Source organism: Triticum dicoccoides, chromosome 6B (assembly GCF_002162155.2).
Source record: "Triticum dicoccoides isolate Atlit2015 ecotype Zavitan chromosome 6B, WEW_v2.0, whole genome shotgun sequence".
In the NCBI taxonomy this organism is placed as follows: Eukaryota; Viridiplantae; Streptophyta; class Magnoliopsida; order Poales; family Poaceae; genus Triticum; species Triticum dicoccoides.
This window is the reverse complement of record NC_041391.1, coordinates 651,306,066-651,322,850: the sequence shown is the minus strand read 5'-3', so window position 1 is coordinate 651,322,850 and position 16,785 is coordinate 651,306,066.

Below are 16,785 nucleotides of genomic sequence, written 5' to 3'. Positions count from 1 at the left end.
CCCAACAGAAACCATCGCACCTGAATCGTTGTGCCCTCGATGCACTTGCCCGCCGCCATCATTCGTCCCTACGTACACGTAGCTTCCATCACCGCTGCTCAACCCCTTCGTCACCGCCATCGGAGTGCAAAGATAGGATGATCCCGTTGAGGGACCCTGCTCTGGATCGGCTAGAACCCGTATGATCCGCCGCTGATCATCAGATCTAAGGCCGATCCCATATGATCCGCCGCTGATCATCAGGATCGGTGTGACCCTCCCAGGTTGGCCTTGTTCGTTTGTTACAGTGGCCACCATTGATCACTTCCATCTAGGTATTGCGCAATTAACCCTTACAAATCTGGGAGGTAACCCTTACAAATCTGGAACCATTCAAAGTGGACTCCTGGATACGGGTTCCTGGACCATTCAAGTCTGAGTGTTAACCCTTACAAATCTGGAACCAGTTTACAAATCTTATGCCTATACAGCTTACTGACTCATATGATGTGGTTGTACCTGCTTTGGTCAGTTTACATCTGATTGCAAGCGAAATCTGCACATAACGGACACCCAGTTTACATCTAATAACAGTAGGAACTTAATTTGTAGGTTTTTGTATCAGCACATAAGTAACACCCACCTTTGGAGTTTGTAGGTGGTGAGTCATCTCGGTGTCGGGGTCATCATAAGCAGCACCTGGCAATAGTTTTCGATTATGTAGCTCACAACAACATCACAATCAAGAAGTGAAACATATAAGAGGTAGGAAGGACAGTATCGCAAGCTCCATCTGCACATATCTGACACCCAGTTTACATACAAACAGCAGGAGCATATTTGAGTTTGCATGTATTTGTATCAGCACATAATTGACACTTACTTTATGAGTTTGCAGGTGGTGATTCACCTCGGTGCCGGGGTCATCAGAAGCAGCAACTAACAACGGATTCCCAGTTTGCATCTCATAACAACATCACAAGTAAGTGGTAGTTAGGACACTTATGGAAAATAGCTGATGTTGTTTCCATGCAATAGTCAACATATGTAGTATTGAGTGCATTTTCAAGTACTTGATATACCAAGGGGACACTTATTGAAGAGACACAAATAAGTAATAAGAAACTGAGTGCATTTTGAATATGTATAAGGCTAGAAACATATTATAGAAATGCTTCTATTCCCACTCTTTAAAACAGTTCAAGATGACCATCATTTGGATCAATTGAATAAAGAACACTATGTATGACAAGATTAGTAGTTAGCAGAGTTTGTGCCATGTCATAGTTCACATCAGTCAAAGGTCATTTAATGTGAGTGTACTGCCTTTACATAGCTGCGTATGGGTAATTCAAAAAGCAAGGCAGTTGAATAGCAACCAGAAGATGACGTCACTACGCGTATGCTACATTTCTATCATAAAGTGCTACACATGGGTTCTGTGCATGTATTATATTGACAAGCTATATGCATAATGTTTTGCAGTCCTTTCAAGCAGTAGAAATGTTGAAGATAACAATGCAAGCATCATACCCGTAGCTCAAAATGCTGACAAAAATGATGATTTTGTTGCCGCATACATTGGCACCTGTATCATTCTCCTTATATTCATCCTTGTTAGAACTCTACAGAATGCTCGTGTCCGGTTGGAGAGCATAATGAGGCTTCGTTGTCGGCTCCGAGTATACTAACAGTGGATTGTTGCACAGATGAATATGGTATTCACTCATCCGCCAAGAATGTTAGCTGCATATATTGTCTCCATATATCATTGGTTTTCTTTTCCTACTGGTTACAACTCTACAGACGGATCAAGATCGCTACGGGTTGGAGATCATCATGATGCTTTGTTGTTGGCTTCGAGTAATCTAACTCTCAATTCTGGCACTATTGTAGATGGCCGCATTTCATATGGTACTGACTCATCCACATTTCAGTTGCCCTAACTTATAATCATGTGTGTTCTACTTCATGTACAACATACCACATTTATTTTTTATTGGTAAGCTATAGGCTGTGAACCTTCGAACGATGAGATAGATGGTGCGACAAAGCTAAAAGGTATTCCCATGCATACTTATCCACCGTCCATACTCACATGTTTGGTAGTGGATCCATCATCCAACAAATATGATTTTTTCTCTATGGGCTTTGTAGTTTTTACTTTTGACATGATGCAGACGACATCACTTGCATAGACTACACTTACAAAACAAAGGAGCTGTTCAATGCACAGAGGCATGCTGCTTATCGTAAGAAAAAGGACCAGGATATCGTGTTGTTGCAAGAGGTTCATCAGCCCTCCTTGAAAAGTTCTGGTAAGTTGTTTAATGTGAGTTTGCTGACTAATATTTGCAGCATATAAGTTTTTAAGATGGTTTCTTATACGTGCTACGAATGTGATCTAAGTGAGTTGTAGATATAACCTTAATACATGCTGGGGCTTTTTTATTCACACATCTCATATGTTTGATTCATCTTGTAGATCATAGGGAACTTAACAACGCGTGGAGGCGGGCATCTTATCGCATTAGCAGGTCAGAGATTTGAAAAAACAACAAGACGATGGGCACGTTGATCAACATTGTACCCTAGGTGATATCACGAATGTTTGTCAACCTGCTAATGCGATACCAAGTACATCAAGTACTCATGGTATATCAAAGAGCAAGGTCAGCGTCCCCTTGGTATATCAAGTAAGATACTGACCACACATGTTGAATTAGATGAATTGAATGACACCAAAGAGAGTCCGCAAATAACGGAAGAAGATCGCAAAAGAGACCATTGAAATGCCCTATGGAGACCTTCTTATTGGCGGAAAAAAGATCGGGATCTCCAAGAAGAGAATCTCGGGGCCCTTAATTTATCTGGTAAGATTTAAATATTCTAACCATTATATTTAGTACCTTCAATTCCTGTCTTAACCATTAAGTTTTGAGTATGTTTTATTAACCATGTTTAACCAGACAACTCAACTAGCTCCGACTATACAACATTATCGCATAATGATTCAGTATTTACTGCTACAACTATGGCCACATCTGGTCTAGTTAATGACAATGCTCTTAAAGGTAATCAACTTGTGCGTAAGATGTCATCAATTGAGGTCAGATTATGTTTTACTCTCTACATTTATAGTATGACCTGAATGACACCACACGTTCACTTCAATGTCCTTGAAGAAACAAATCAAACAACTGAGGAAGAGCGCAAGGGAGATCATCGAAATGCACTGAGGAGAGCTTCTTATCAGAGGAAAAAGGACCAGATAAAAGCAGATGAAAATCTGCAGCCACTATCTACATCAGGTAAAATATTACCTTTAGTTTCACATTGAAGTACAAAGATTTATTTTCTCATACCAACATATTCTTTTAGCGACCACTAGGCACGAAGCATACCGTCAAATGCTTGCTCTTAATGCACATGATTTGTATTTGAGTAGCAAAAGATTGTTCTAATATTCATTAGTCACTACATCAGATTGTTCTAATGATGTTTTCACATCGTTTTTCATAAAGCCACCCCTGATGGCCCAAGGTATACAAACTGTTTGCATAATGAAGCAACATTACCCCCTTCATCATTAGACGCGTCTGGTGTTACCCATGACAATGACCGAGCTAAGAGGGAGCAGAGAAACTCACATAGCCGATCATGTTATCAGAAGAGAAAGGATGAACTAACGGTTGATGGCAGAGAAGATTTGAATGAAAAGATACGAGGGAAGCATGTGCAACACCGCAAAAGCATGTCGGTGATTGAGTAGGGGCAGTCATGTGCTCAAAGGAAGGCTAGTTATGCTAAAAGGAAAAACACCCCGTGCAAAGAATCCCTTGCACTCCCACGTCTAGACCTAGCAAACTCAACCTCTGAATGTCTCGCATCCACCTGCCGCACAATACTACTCGGGTGGGGCACCGAAGATGATTCATCAGAGGGCGACCCTCCGTTGGTCATGCCAAATTACGGTGTTGGCACCAATGGTATGAAAATGCTTTTGTCCGATTCTTATGCTCATTCTCAATAACTCTGTTCTAACATGATGTTGTCTATTGTCACATTCGCCACAACTATAATGCAGACGACATCGATGTGTTCCGAGACCCCATCATGGGCGATGAGCCGACACCATCTGACTTGATGGATGGGGAGTACTACATGTTGCGCGACCAAGGTATGGTCAAATTGGAACTTCAAAGTCATGGAGCTTTATTGTAATTATAGTTATTTATGAATATTGTTTTGAACATCATGTCTCAACAAATGCCTGTAGGATCCGATAATGACACAATTGAGGATGACGATGAAACGAGCATGTCATCTGCTATACCTAGCGAGGTTGATCCATTAGACTTTGTCTACACAAACATCCCAGACACCACTCACATCCTGAAACTCGACGCAAACTTCAAACACTGCAAGGCCAAAAAGTTTGTGTCTGAGACTGACGGGTTCTTCTGTTGCAATGGACAGATCGAACTTAAACAACCGGAACCAGTCCCAGAGCTGATGAGGCTATGGTCCAACATGGATGCAAATTCTAGACATTTACAGGAGAACATACGGTTCTTCAATGAGCATTTCTCCATCACAACCCTTGGCGTCATCCTTGATGAGAACTACACAAACATGAAGTCTGGGGTGTACACATTCTGGGCACACGGCACTAGCTACCACAATGTGCACTCGTTCGGGCCTAACTCCCATCCAGAACATCTGCAATTATACTTCTATGATGACGACCTAACCATAACTCATCGTAAGGCGGCCACCAAGCAATTAGACCAGGATGTCTTTAAGAAGTTAGTAGACACTCAAAGAAAACCCGTACTCCCAGAAATTTAGGAGTTTGGGTGCACACAAGGACAACCTCGATGATTATAGGATAGACCTAAACATCGATAAGAGGCTTGACCAAAGAAGATATAATAGACCTTTGTCATCTGAGGTCGCTGCAATTTGGGTTAAGGGCAACGACCTAGCAAAAAGGTTTGGCCGGAGGATAACACTTTGTGGTAACACCAACGAAAGGCATAGTATTTGTGTGACCTCTCGTGCATATGGCCCGTTGTCTTATCCCCTATTCTATCCAAGGGGGGAACTAGGTTGGCATCCGAAGCTACCTAAACGTAATGTTCCTTGGGAGGTTGTACCACATCCTCAACTGGGCCATGATGATGATGAGGATGCAGGTATGCCGTATGTGTCCCATTTTGTTACAAATAATATAATTTTTTCTCGAATATATCCTCATTTTGATGGTACTCGATCACATGCAGAGGGGAATAGCAGGTTGTGCGTCTCTGTCAGAGACTATTACTGTTACGTTCTATAGACACAGTCTGCGATCTTCAATCCCATACTCTGTGGAGCACACCTGCTGCAGCAATGGGTGGTCGACATGTATGTCAAGATTGAGAGTTGTCGATTGAGGTGGTATAGGAAGAACCAGACGCAGATTCGGGCCGACTTGTATAATGGAGTTGTTGATGTGATCACATCGGGGGAGACACGAGCAAGCGCTATTGGGACAAGGATAGTGCTCCCTGGAACATACCCAGGTGGCGACCGCGACATGAAGAAGAGGCATATGGATGTCATGGCAATTGTCCATACATACGGGAAGCCTGACATCTTCTTGACCATGACATGCAATCCAAAATGGGAAGAGATAACTAATGAGTTGCTGCCTGGTCAGACGGCGCAAGACCGACCTGATATTGTGGCTCGCGTGTTCTACGACAAACTAGAGGCTATGAAAGACATGTTGTTCAAGAAGCAGATCCTGGGTGTTGTTGTCGCTTATGTGTACGTAGTCGAGTTCCAAAAAAGGGGCCTTCCCCACGCATATTTTTTGTTGATCATGGACTCAGCATATAAGCTTATCATCCCAGAGCAGTATGACCGACTCATATCAGTAGAGCTCACAGACAAGCATAAGTATCCCGAATTGTATGAAATGGTGGTAAAACATATGATGCACGGACCATGCGGTGCTCTCAAGCCAAAGAATGTTTGCATGCAAGAAAACGGATGGAAGTGCAGATACCCGCGGCCGTTCAATGAAAACACAGCATGTGTTGCAGTTGCCTCTTCATCTCCCGAATATGCACAAGGTTGCATTCAATGCGTAGGTTGACTTGAAGAATGTTGCCGCCTCCGAAAAAGCTTCAAAATCCATGTTAATAGAGTATTTCAAGGCTAACCAGGAACACCCTTGGGCTAGGCATATACTGTATAAGAATTTTCCAGAAAGCTTCACATGGCCGCAGCAAAAGAAGTCTTGGAAGCCTCGGGTCGAGCGTTTTCAAATAGGACGCATCGTGTCTGCCAATCCTGCCGAGGGGGGGTGATACTACCTGGGTGTATTGCTGAACCATGTTACGGGCAAAACATCCTTTGACGACTTGCTCACCGTGGACGACATGCTATGTGGGAGCTTTATAGAGGCTGCTGAACGGTTGGGTCTCATCGAGGCAGACAACACGCTCGACGACTGTCTTAATGAGGCTGAGCAGTGGGCGATGCCATGTTCTCTTAGGAGGCTCTTCGCAACCATCTTGGTGCACTGTGAGCCAGGCGACGTGCGCAGTTTATGGGATAGGCACCTCGAGCCTATGTCAGATGACTATCGTCGAACACGCACGTCCCAGAACGAGGTGGAGCAGTTGGTGTTGCTTGACATTAGGGGTATGTTGCAGTCCATGGGTAAATACATTGTTGATTTCTCTCTTCCAAGCATCGATGATGCGTTTGACCCAACTGATGGTGAGTGTAGAGAGGTCATCGAGGAATCAACCGTTGAGTTTGACATGGATGACACTAAATTGGCATCTTCCCTGAAATTGGAGCAGAGGGCCGCATACAATGAGATACTGGCGGTTGTTGAACGTGGTGATGGGGTTGTATTCTTTGTTGATGGCCCTGGATGTACTTGGAAGGCCTTCCTATACAGGGCGATGCTTGCCAAGGTCAGGAGCAAGGGCAAGATTGGTATCACTACTGTGATGTCGGGCGTCGCCTCTTCTATCATGCCTGGCGGCAGGACTGCCTACTCGAGGTTCAAGATATCATTGAGTTGCGATGATGGAGCCTCGTGCAGCTTCACCAAGCAGAGTGGGACTGCCAAGCTGCTTAGGATGGCCTCATTGATAATATGGGACAAGGCCAGCATGACGAAGCGACAAGCGGTCGAGGCATTGGACAATAGCATGTGTGACATCATGGGAATACGCGACCGACCCTTTGGAGGAAAGACTGTTGTTTTTGGCGGGGACTTTAGGCAGGTGCTTCCGGTTGTCAGAAGGGGGTCGCGGGGCTAGATAATTGATGCAACCCTCCGAAGTTCTCATCTATGGAAGGGTATGCGACAGCTTCGGCTCATCACCAACATGAGGTCTCGTAATGACACGTGGTTTGCAGATTACTTGCTAAGGGTCGGAAATGGCACTGAGGATGTCGACGATCAAGGCAACATACTACTCCCTGAAGACATTTGTCTGCCTTCTACAGGTGAGGTTGACGACTTGGAGAAGCTTATTGACCACGTGTTTCTGAGTCTAGATGACAACATGTCTGATTCGAATTACATGACATGTCGCGCAATCCTTTCCACCACAAACGACAATGTCGACAAGATAAACATCCGCATGATAGTGCGTTTTCAGGGAGATGAAGTAATCTACCATATCTTTGACTATGTGAAGGACGACCCGTATGGATACTACGCTCAAGAGTTTCTGAATGGATTGACTCCCAACGGTCTTCCTCCGTATACACTCAAACTAAAACTAAACTGCCCTGTCATACTTCTAAGGAACATTAATCCAGCTAACGGACTGTGTAACGGCACTAGGCTTGTTGTTAGAGGATTTGAGAGGAACACCATTGATGCAGAAATCATGATTGGACAACATGCTGGCAGGAGGGTCTTCCTTCCCCGAATACCTCTCTGCCCATCTGGAAACAACATGTTTCTATTCAAGTTTAAGAGGAAGCAATTTCCTATAAGACTTAGCTTTTCTATGACCATTAACAAGGCTCAAGGGCAGACCATCCCTATTGTTGGTGTCTACCTACCCAGTCATGTGTTCTCTCATGGTCAACTCTATGTTGCTTTGTCTCGAGCCACCGCGAAGAGAAACATAAAGATACTCATTCAGAAGGAGAAGCCGAAGGAGAAGGCTAAGAAGAAAAAGGAAAATCCAAAGAAGCGAAAAAGACCGACCGTGTCCTTACTGACCTCGATGAAGAACATCGTCTACAAGGAAGTCCTTACAGGCTGAAGTCCGGTCTTAATACACCGGCAGGTTTTGTAATGTCATATAACTTACTCTTCCAATGGTCAAGTTTTGCTGTAATTCGTTTTTTTATATCTTTTTATTTGGTATTTTCATAGATGGAGGTATACTCCATTTAGTTGGCTACTAACTGCATTTCAATTTTCAGCCGTCATATTGTCAGAATCATCTTTGTTATAGGTTTTCTACAAACACACTAATTTATGTGTAATATGTGATTTAAATATAATGATTGAACTGATAATGACCTGGAACATGCAATGAAACTTTTGTATTATGGCAAGTGATAATTTCCTGATTTTATAGTGCTGCATAGTACATGTGAGATGTGGCTGTCAAATAATCTCATCTGTATTTGAAGATGAAATGTTGGATATTGACAATGGGTAATCACAAGAAATCTAGGCATCTGATGTCATGGAGTATGACACTGATTCTTCTTCTTGCAACACAGAAATATGGAGAAGATGAATCAAAACATTTTAGAGATAAAAATTCTCATCATTCATCATCACACTCCCATAGAAGTTTAAGGCATTCCGGGGGAAATACCATCGGGGTGGTACTGCCAAGAACGAATCAAAGAATTCAGCAGACTGGTGCTAGAGCTAGGAAATACAACTGTTCTCTTGATGATCCCTTTTCTTCAGATAAAAATAAAGTTTGTAAGGAGAGCTCTGCTGATAGGATGATTATAATTAGTCAGAATTGGTTCAGATTGTGATGGCTTCATGCATGACACTGAAGGTAGGCTATGAAATGCTTCATTAGAATAGTTAGATCTACTTATACATGAAGACCAGCAATTTGCTGATGAAACTGATAGAGTTAAATTCCTATGCTATACCTACACCAAAGTTAAATTCCTAGGCAAGGAAGATATGTGCTCCGTTGTATCCGACTTTAATTGGTAATATGGACCTGAAGGAGTTGGCACCTTAGGGGGCACCGAACAGTCCGCCTACGATATTAACCACAATGTTTACGTGAGCTACCACATCGTTCAGTTGGCTAGTTGCAGAGGCTACTCATACAACAGATGCATATCTCCTCTCAATTTAGGAGTTTTGTTTGTAAAATATGAAGATCTTTGGAGAGCTTTAGTGCTGACCAAGTGTAAATTTGATCTATAAAAATCTATTTAGAAAACTAAAAATTAATTTACCAGTCAAACAACTTTTACTATTTCAGTTGTTAAAATGAATGGTGTTATAGATACACCGTATGCTCATGCACATCAAGCATATATGACCCGTTGGGGATTGTAGTTTGAAACAGTATCTTAAGGAGGCTGGTTGGGCTGTTGTGGAGGAAATGTAGGTTGCACCCGGCCAAGACGATTGACCATGCAGTTATCAAATGTATTTCTGTAGATCAAAATATAAAAAGAATAAAAAACCCATATAATATCCAGAAACAAATAGTATATTACGGCAAGTGATCATGCCAATCACCAATACCATGTCACCAAATCAGAACGTGTATCATCAGCCTTAAATGTGTTTCCTTTATATCTCCAAATGGTTCGGTGACATAAAAATGGTAGTGTTAGTTTATTTAATGGCATGTTCGTTGTTTTTTATTCTAAACTACTACTAGGTTGATCATGCGGAATCGTAAATCTTATTCCAACAGATTTTATTTTCTGATTGTGATCATTTCGGTTGATTCATAAACAGATTTTCTAATCAAAGTTTCCTTGTAAACATCTATAAATTGCTACACCCTAGCACCACCCAAACCAGAAAGCTCCACCCTTGCCACTCCATTGACTTAGACATGTCATCATGCAATAGTTCCGAGGGATAACCATCAAGATCAGGAAGACACTCCTCAGCTTCACCCTGATGATCTAGGTCAACTGGAGGATGCAGAACTGCATCGAGATCGTGGTGTTGGTGAGGGATCCTCACGAAAGAGTAAGACCCTAAAGATGCATGATCATACTCTACCTATTCAATTCCCAACCACTCTTTCGACAAACCACTCTGATAACCTAATCCAATGTCGTGAGGTGCATCACATTCCTCATGCACATGTCCCCTCAGGCTGGGATATCCAGCGTGACACGGGGTCAAATGCATAAAGGAAATACGGTTGGGGTACCAGCAATTATGATATTCTGCAGGCACAACAGCATACTAGCATGTTGGTTCAGACTTTGATTAACCAAATGAATCGGTTGATAGAGGTCGTCGTGAAGCATATCCAAGCATGCGACAAGAAGCCACCAGCACCATCTAAAGACCAAGCATGAGGAGGTCTACATTGTTATTTATATTTCTTACTATGTTAGTTGTTACATTGCTCCTTATGAGCATTTATCAATGTAATCGTTTGGACTCAAATAATGAAGTGTTATTAATTTGCTTGGTGTCTCTTACTTATGTTTGATGACATGTAATTTTCAGTTATCTTTTATTTATCCTAGCAAACTATTTAACTCTATCTCTACTACCTAAGAGAGGCATATGGTTCCCTCTCCCATTTTATGTCGATAGATTTTTGGGATGCTCTTGCTACCTCCAATGATCACCTCATTACCAGTGTGGTCTCCTTGGGTTTGTGGACCATTAATGCTGGCTTGTAATTGCTGGCTTCTGCTGCTCCGTATGGGAGAGAGAGCGTGTGTGTTTGAGAAAGGCACAAGGGCTAGAGAAGTTTTACCCACGCACGAAATTGTGATGCCAGCGAGCAGCAGCAACCAGAGTTGTGCATGATTTCGCAAGATGAACCAGGACTCAGGCGTAGAGAGATAGATAGATATAGAGCGATTATTTTTTTGTGACCGAGTGATGCCGCTGATGTGCTGCTTCTGGTAATGCATAGACAGAGAGGGGCATGTGTCTAATACCGTTGCTGCTAATGCATACGCATAGATAGACAAAAATATGTTGTGTGCTAGATATGGGAGCGTGTACTGGTACTTCTATTATCTTTAGTTGTTGTACTATTGTTTCTCATATGTACGTATGTGTGTTATACAGATTGTTTTGATGAAAAATAATAAACAATATTATCTTTTGCAAATCTGTGTTGGACTGAATGATTTGTAGTCCAATTATATTGTTTGATATACACGAGGATCGTAAAATTATGTGTTAGACATGATTTATGTGAAAATAGTAAAATTGTCTATTATCATTTTTTGCACAAGGGCAATTACCTATAACATAATTAAAGATATAATCCAGGTAACGGAAAAGAACATATTATACAAGGGATACAATAAATAATTTAATGTGAAAGTCAGAATGGTTAGGAAATATCCATAAAAAAGAAAGTCAATATTTCATAGGCAACTAATTGATATTATATGCGCATTTGATAATTCAGATATCTTTTCATAGGCAAGTGATCATAAATCACAATTTTCCTTTAATTAAATATGATGTCAATCAATTCGGTTGATCATGGACCGATTTTGAGATGTCTGTTTCCTTGATTAATAAACAATTATTAATAGGTTGCCCAATATTAAAGATCTGAATATAGATATGTCACCCACGGGGACCTAGCCTGCCAAAAACAAAATTTCAAATATATTTCGTTTTCCCGCTGCCCACTATGCTTATATAAAAAGGCCCCGCTGCACCATATTTGACTCCATCTTTCTATACAGGAGAAGCACCATATTTTCCTCCACAGCGACCATGTGTCAGGGGAAACTGATCCACGAACACCTATGGGGCCGGCGGACTGGGCCCCTTTCGGTTCGGTTGGGGGCGGAGATAGCACGAAGAGCGGATCGAGGCGAAGCACACGAGCAGTTTACCCAGCTTTGGAGCTCTCCGGAGAGATAACACTCCTACTGCTGCTTGTCTGGTTGTATTATCTTCTCTTCTTGCCCGTGAGAGCTAAGGTTTTTCTGACTTCGGAGTGAGTCGAGCCTTTTTTCCTGTCTGAACCCCCTCTAGGTTGCAAACGTAAAAAGCGAGGTAGTTGATACAGTTACTTATACAGTGCACCCTACCTAACCCTGATGGCAGGGGACAAGGTCATTAAATGCCCGTCTGAGTCGCGCAAACAGTGCAGAACAGGACCGTTAGGGGCGCCACCGTTCGCCACGATGGCGATCTTGTCAGCTTCGCATGCCACTATGCACCGCTGGCTGCACAGCCTCCCGCCACGCGCGCCTGGAGAGGTCCCCAGAGCGACACGTTGGTGGATGCGCTGGAGCGTGGGCACAGAGTGGCCGCCTGCCGCGGCAAGCGCCTTGCCGCTGTTGTTATCTTGTCGGGTCCAGAAGCTCGTCGCTCACCGGGCTTCGGGGTACCTTGTTTAGTCTTCTCGGCAAGCTCCTCTTGCCGGGGCCTTGTTGCCTTGCCGAAGCGCGTGGCGCGTCGTGGCAAGTTCCTTGGAGTGCCTTGGTTGGCCTTCCCGGCAAGCTCCTCTTGTCGGGGCCTTGTCTCCTTAGCTTAAATACTTTGTTCTTGGATGGCTCCAAGGGAACCTTGGAGGATCTTGGCGTTCGCCCGACAAGCCTTGCCGCGGGGTGCTGCAACTGCCCGTGCACAAGTTCGGGGTACCAGGGAACCCCTATTCTAGTACACCGACAGGAGCCCCCGGGCCTGGGCCAGACACGGTGCCGAGCGCTGTTGGGCCAGGCCCAAGTCAGGGCACGGGCACATGCGGGCTGGGCCACGCCGAATCTCGCTCCTTATCCACCGCGCTCTCCCATAACGGCACGCGTTGAATGCGGCATCGTGGGAGAGATCGTGGGTGGTTGTTTATTCGGAAGGCCGAAACGTCCGCCCCGTCCCTCTTTATAAGCAGAGGAAACAGGGGCAGTTCGTTCCCCCTCGCTGGTTGCTGCTACTTCTTCTTCACGAACCTCCGCCGCTCCCCCCTTCTTCTCGAAGCTGAGAGAGCAGCGCTCCGCCCCCCATTGTCACCAGCATCACCACACCGTCGATCTCCCTCACCACCTCCGCCATGGCACCGAAAGCCGACAAGGGAAAGGGCGTGAAGTCGGTCAAGGCGTAGCGGCTCGCGGCGCTGCGGAAGGAGCGGGCGGTCTTCTCCCCTCAGCTCGGCGTGCAGGAGTTGAGGGAGTACTTCTACCTCTTTTGGGCAACGGAGACGCGTGCGCATCCGTGCACGAGGGTACTCCCGGCCGCTGCTTCGGAGTTGGCTCCAAACGGGTACCCATTCTTCACGCTATTCTTCTATTGCGGGCTCTGCCCGCCCTTCTCGGAGTTCTTCTGTGATATCATGAACACATATGGCTTCCGCCTCCTTGACTTCACCCTCAACGCTGTCCTGACCATGGCAGTTTTCGCACATTTGTGCGTAAACTTTGTCGGAGTCCACCCTAGTGTTGCCCTTTTCCGCCACTACTTCACACCTCGGGTAGAGAGAGGAGAGCCGCTTGCCGGAGGGATTGCTTGGATCTCGAGAGTCGGCAAGAAGGAGGCGTACTTGGAGGGTGAGCTCCGCAGCAAGTAGGATGAGTGGAGACCGGAGTGGTGCTGGATTGTCGAGGAGAATCCGCAGCCCTTCACCGCCATGCGCCAAACTCCAATAGTGCGCGGCAATGACTGGAGCAACGTGGCCCCGGAAGACGAGAGGCTGAAGATCGCCATCACTAGTATTCTTTGCCTCAGGCTTGCCGGGCTCACCGTAGGTTCTGTCGGGGCAGATTTCCTCCGCCGCTGCATTGCCCCCCTGCAGGAGAGGGGGAGGCCCGCTTGGGAATTCAAGAATTTGGCGGACATCATGAGGCTGCGGCCGGGCCTCAACTACAACTTCACCGTCTTGGAGCTGGACGCAATGCTCTTGGAGTTATTCAAACGCGACCCCCAGCATCCATTCACGCTGCCGAGGGGCGTTGTTCCACTGTGCAACAATTCTTCGTTTGACCGGATCCGCGCCATGATGCCGTTGTGCGATTCACATGGAATTGTTCCATCTTGGAAAGAGCCTACGGATGACGTTGTGCAAGCGTTCTTCGACAACTTGGAGGAGGTGTTGGTCCACTGACGAGCAGAAGAGCCTCACCCGTGACACCACCGACGAGGAGCTGCAGCGCATCGCCACTAGGGTGGAAGAGGTTGCGGCCGCAGCTGCCGCGGGCGCGTTTGGGTTCACTGTGGAGGAGGCGGAGGCTGCGGAGGCGGCAAACCTTGCCAAGTGCGCGGAATTCATGGGCGAGGAGGAGCCTGCCGGTTCCGAAGCCGAGCCGAGCGAGGCCGGCGAGGAGGAGCCCGAGCCTTCAGAAAACTTGCCACAGGCGGAGCCCCCGGCCTTGCCAAGAAGGCGCCTTCGTAGGGCCGGGGACACAGCGGGGCAGCAGCCGGGTCAACAGCCGCCGAGCCGTGCGACACGCTCTACCGCGGCAAGCAATGTTGCCGCGGGAGCGCCTCACGCAACAGCGGCAACTGGAGCGGGATCTTCCCGGGCCATCGCCACCGCCCCCGCCAAGCGAGCAAGGGATCCTCCTCCTCCACCTCGCCGCACCGGAGGAGGGCCGGACTTCGATCTTTCCGCGCTCAGCTCCGACGAGGAGGAAGAAGAGTGAGTTTCTTTGGTGCTCTTGTAGTTCTTCAATCTTGCTGTTTATATCTTGTATCTGACTTGCTCCAATTTGGACTCCTTTCTTTTCAGAACGTTAGCCCAGAGAGCGGCGAAGAGGGCCAAGGCCGCGGTGATCGTCATCGAGGATGAACCCATCGTGTCAGCAGGAGGTGGGTCCGAGACAACCTTGACGGACCCGGCAATCACCCCTCAAAGCAGCCCCCAGCGTAGCCCCCAGCGTAAGTTCATAGTTTAGCCTTCTGCTGCCGGGCGCGCTTGAGTGCTTTTTCCTTTGTTGATATCTTGCTTGTTGACTTGTGCAGGAGCAGAGCAGTCTCATCAGGAGCGCCCGGAAGCTGGTCCCGAAGTGCCACCTGCTTCGACTGCGCCGCCAAGGGAGGAGTCCCCGGCAAGGGAGCGCTCTCCAGCAAGGGGGAACTCTCCAGCAAGGGACGGCATTGCTGATCCTGCGGTGACCGAGGCCGCCACTGCAGATCTTGGCGCAGGTAATCCACTTGCCCAGAAACTTTCCCTTGGGTTTTGCTTCTTCTGTTTTTCCTCTCTTGGATTTTTGATTGATTTTCCTTCCTTCTTCGTTCTTCAGACCCATCTGCGGCTGAGCCAATGGAGACAGAGGGCGCCGGCGAGGAAGGGGCCGGTGCTGATGAGACCGTCGGCGAGGAGGCCGCCGGGGCTGCCGCTGCAGAAGCCGGCGAGGGGTCGGGCGATCGCACTGACGACCCTGAGGCCGCAGGAGCGCCGGGCGCTGCGCCGACCGCCGATCCCTCTGCCGCTTCTGCGGAGCCGGGCTCCGAGGAGCCCCAGCCCGGCGCCTACTTGAAGGCCGGTGACAATATCTTCATCAAGCTACCCTGGGCGTCGAGCTCCAGGGCGCCGGTCGAGGGGGAGACTTTCGACGGGGAGGTGCTCGCCTCTGCTGCACTGTCGTTGGTTGACGCGCCCAGCAGCAGCAGTGGCGAGCCTGAAGAGGAGTAGCTGCTGCGGAAGCTGCTGTCACTCTACCGCGCCCGGCAAGCCAAGCTGGCTTCCCAGCAAGCGCTTGTCGCGAAGGCGGGAGTTGACATGGAGAAGCGCGCGGAGGAGCTCCGGGGCCATAATCAAGAAGCTCTCCGGTCCCTAGCGCAGGAGCGGGAGCGACTCGACGAGGAGCGCACGGCCTTCCTTCTCGAGAAGGCCGAAGCTGAGGAGGAGCAAAGGCTGGCTGCCGAGAAGCAGTCCGCGCGGGAAGGTGAACTAGTGCAGCGGAAGGCCAACCTCGACAGCTACGAGGAAGAGCTCGCCGAGCGTGAGCAAACACTTGGCGGGGCGCTCAAGGAGGCAAAGGACGCTGCGGCAATTGCAGAGGCCGCCAAGAAAGAGCTGGAGGAGAAGGTGGCGCAGCTGGAGGCCAACATTGGGAAGAGCGGTGAGGAGCTTGCCGCGCTCAAGCGCGAGTGTGAGAAGGATGCTTCCGCCCACGGTGAGCTGCAAGGTCTTCTCGCTGAGAGGGGCAAGGAGCTCAGCGCCGCCAAGGATTCCAAAGCAGACATGGAGCTAAAGCTGGCCACGCTGACGCAGACGCTGGAGGCCGCCAAGGAACGGGAGAAGACCTTGTTGGAGAAGGTCAAGGCTGACGCGGTGCTGCTGGAGAGCATTGCAGTTACCCAGAACTCGTTCAGAGACACTATGGAGCACTGGACCGAGGGTCTGGTGAACATTGCCGCAGTCATCAACGAGGAGCTGGCGCAGCTAGGGATGGAGGACTTTGGGTATCCTTCCGACGAGAGTCTTCAACCCAGCGCCAAGCTCAGCCTGTTCTTCAAGGGTGTGGCGACGACACTCCAGCGGCTCCGGGAGAGGATCCCGAAGCAGCTGGCCGACGAGTCGCGCAAAATCTGTGTCGGGGTTCTCCAGAAGGTGTTGATGAAGGTGGCCTTCCGCAACCCAGGCCTAAGCTTTACCAATGTCCTCAGGTCCTTGCCGC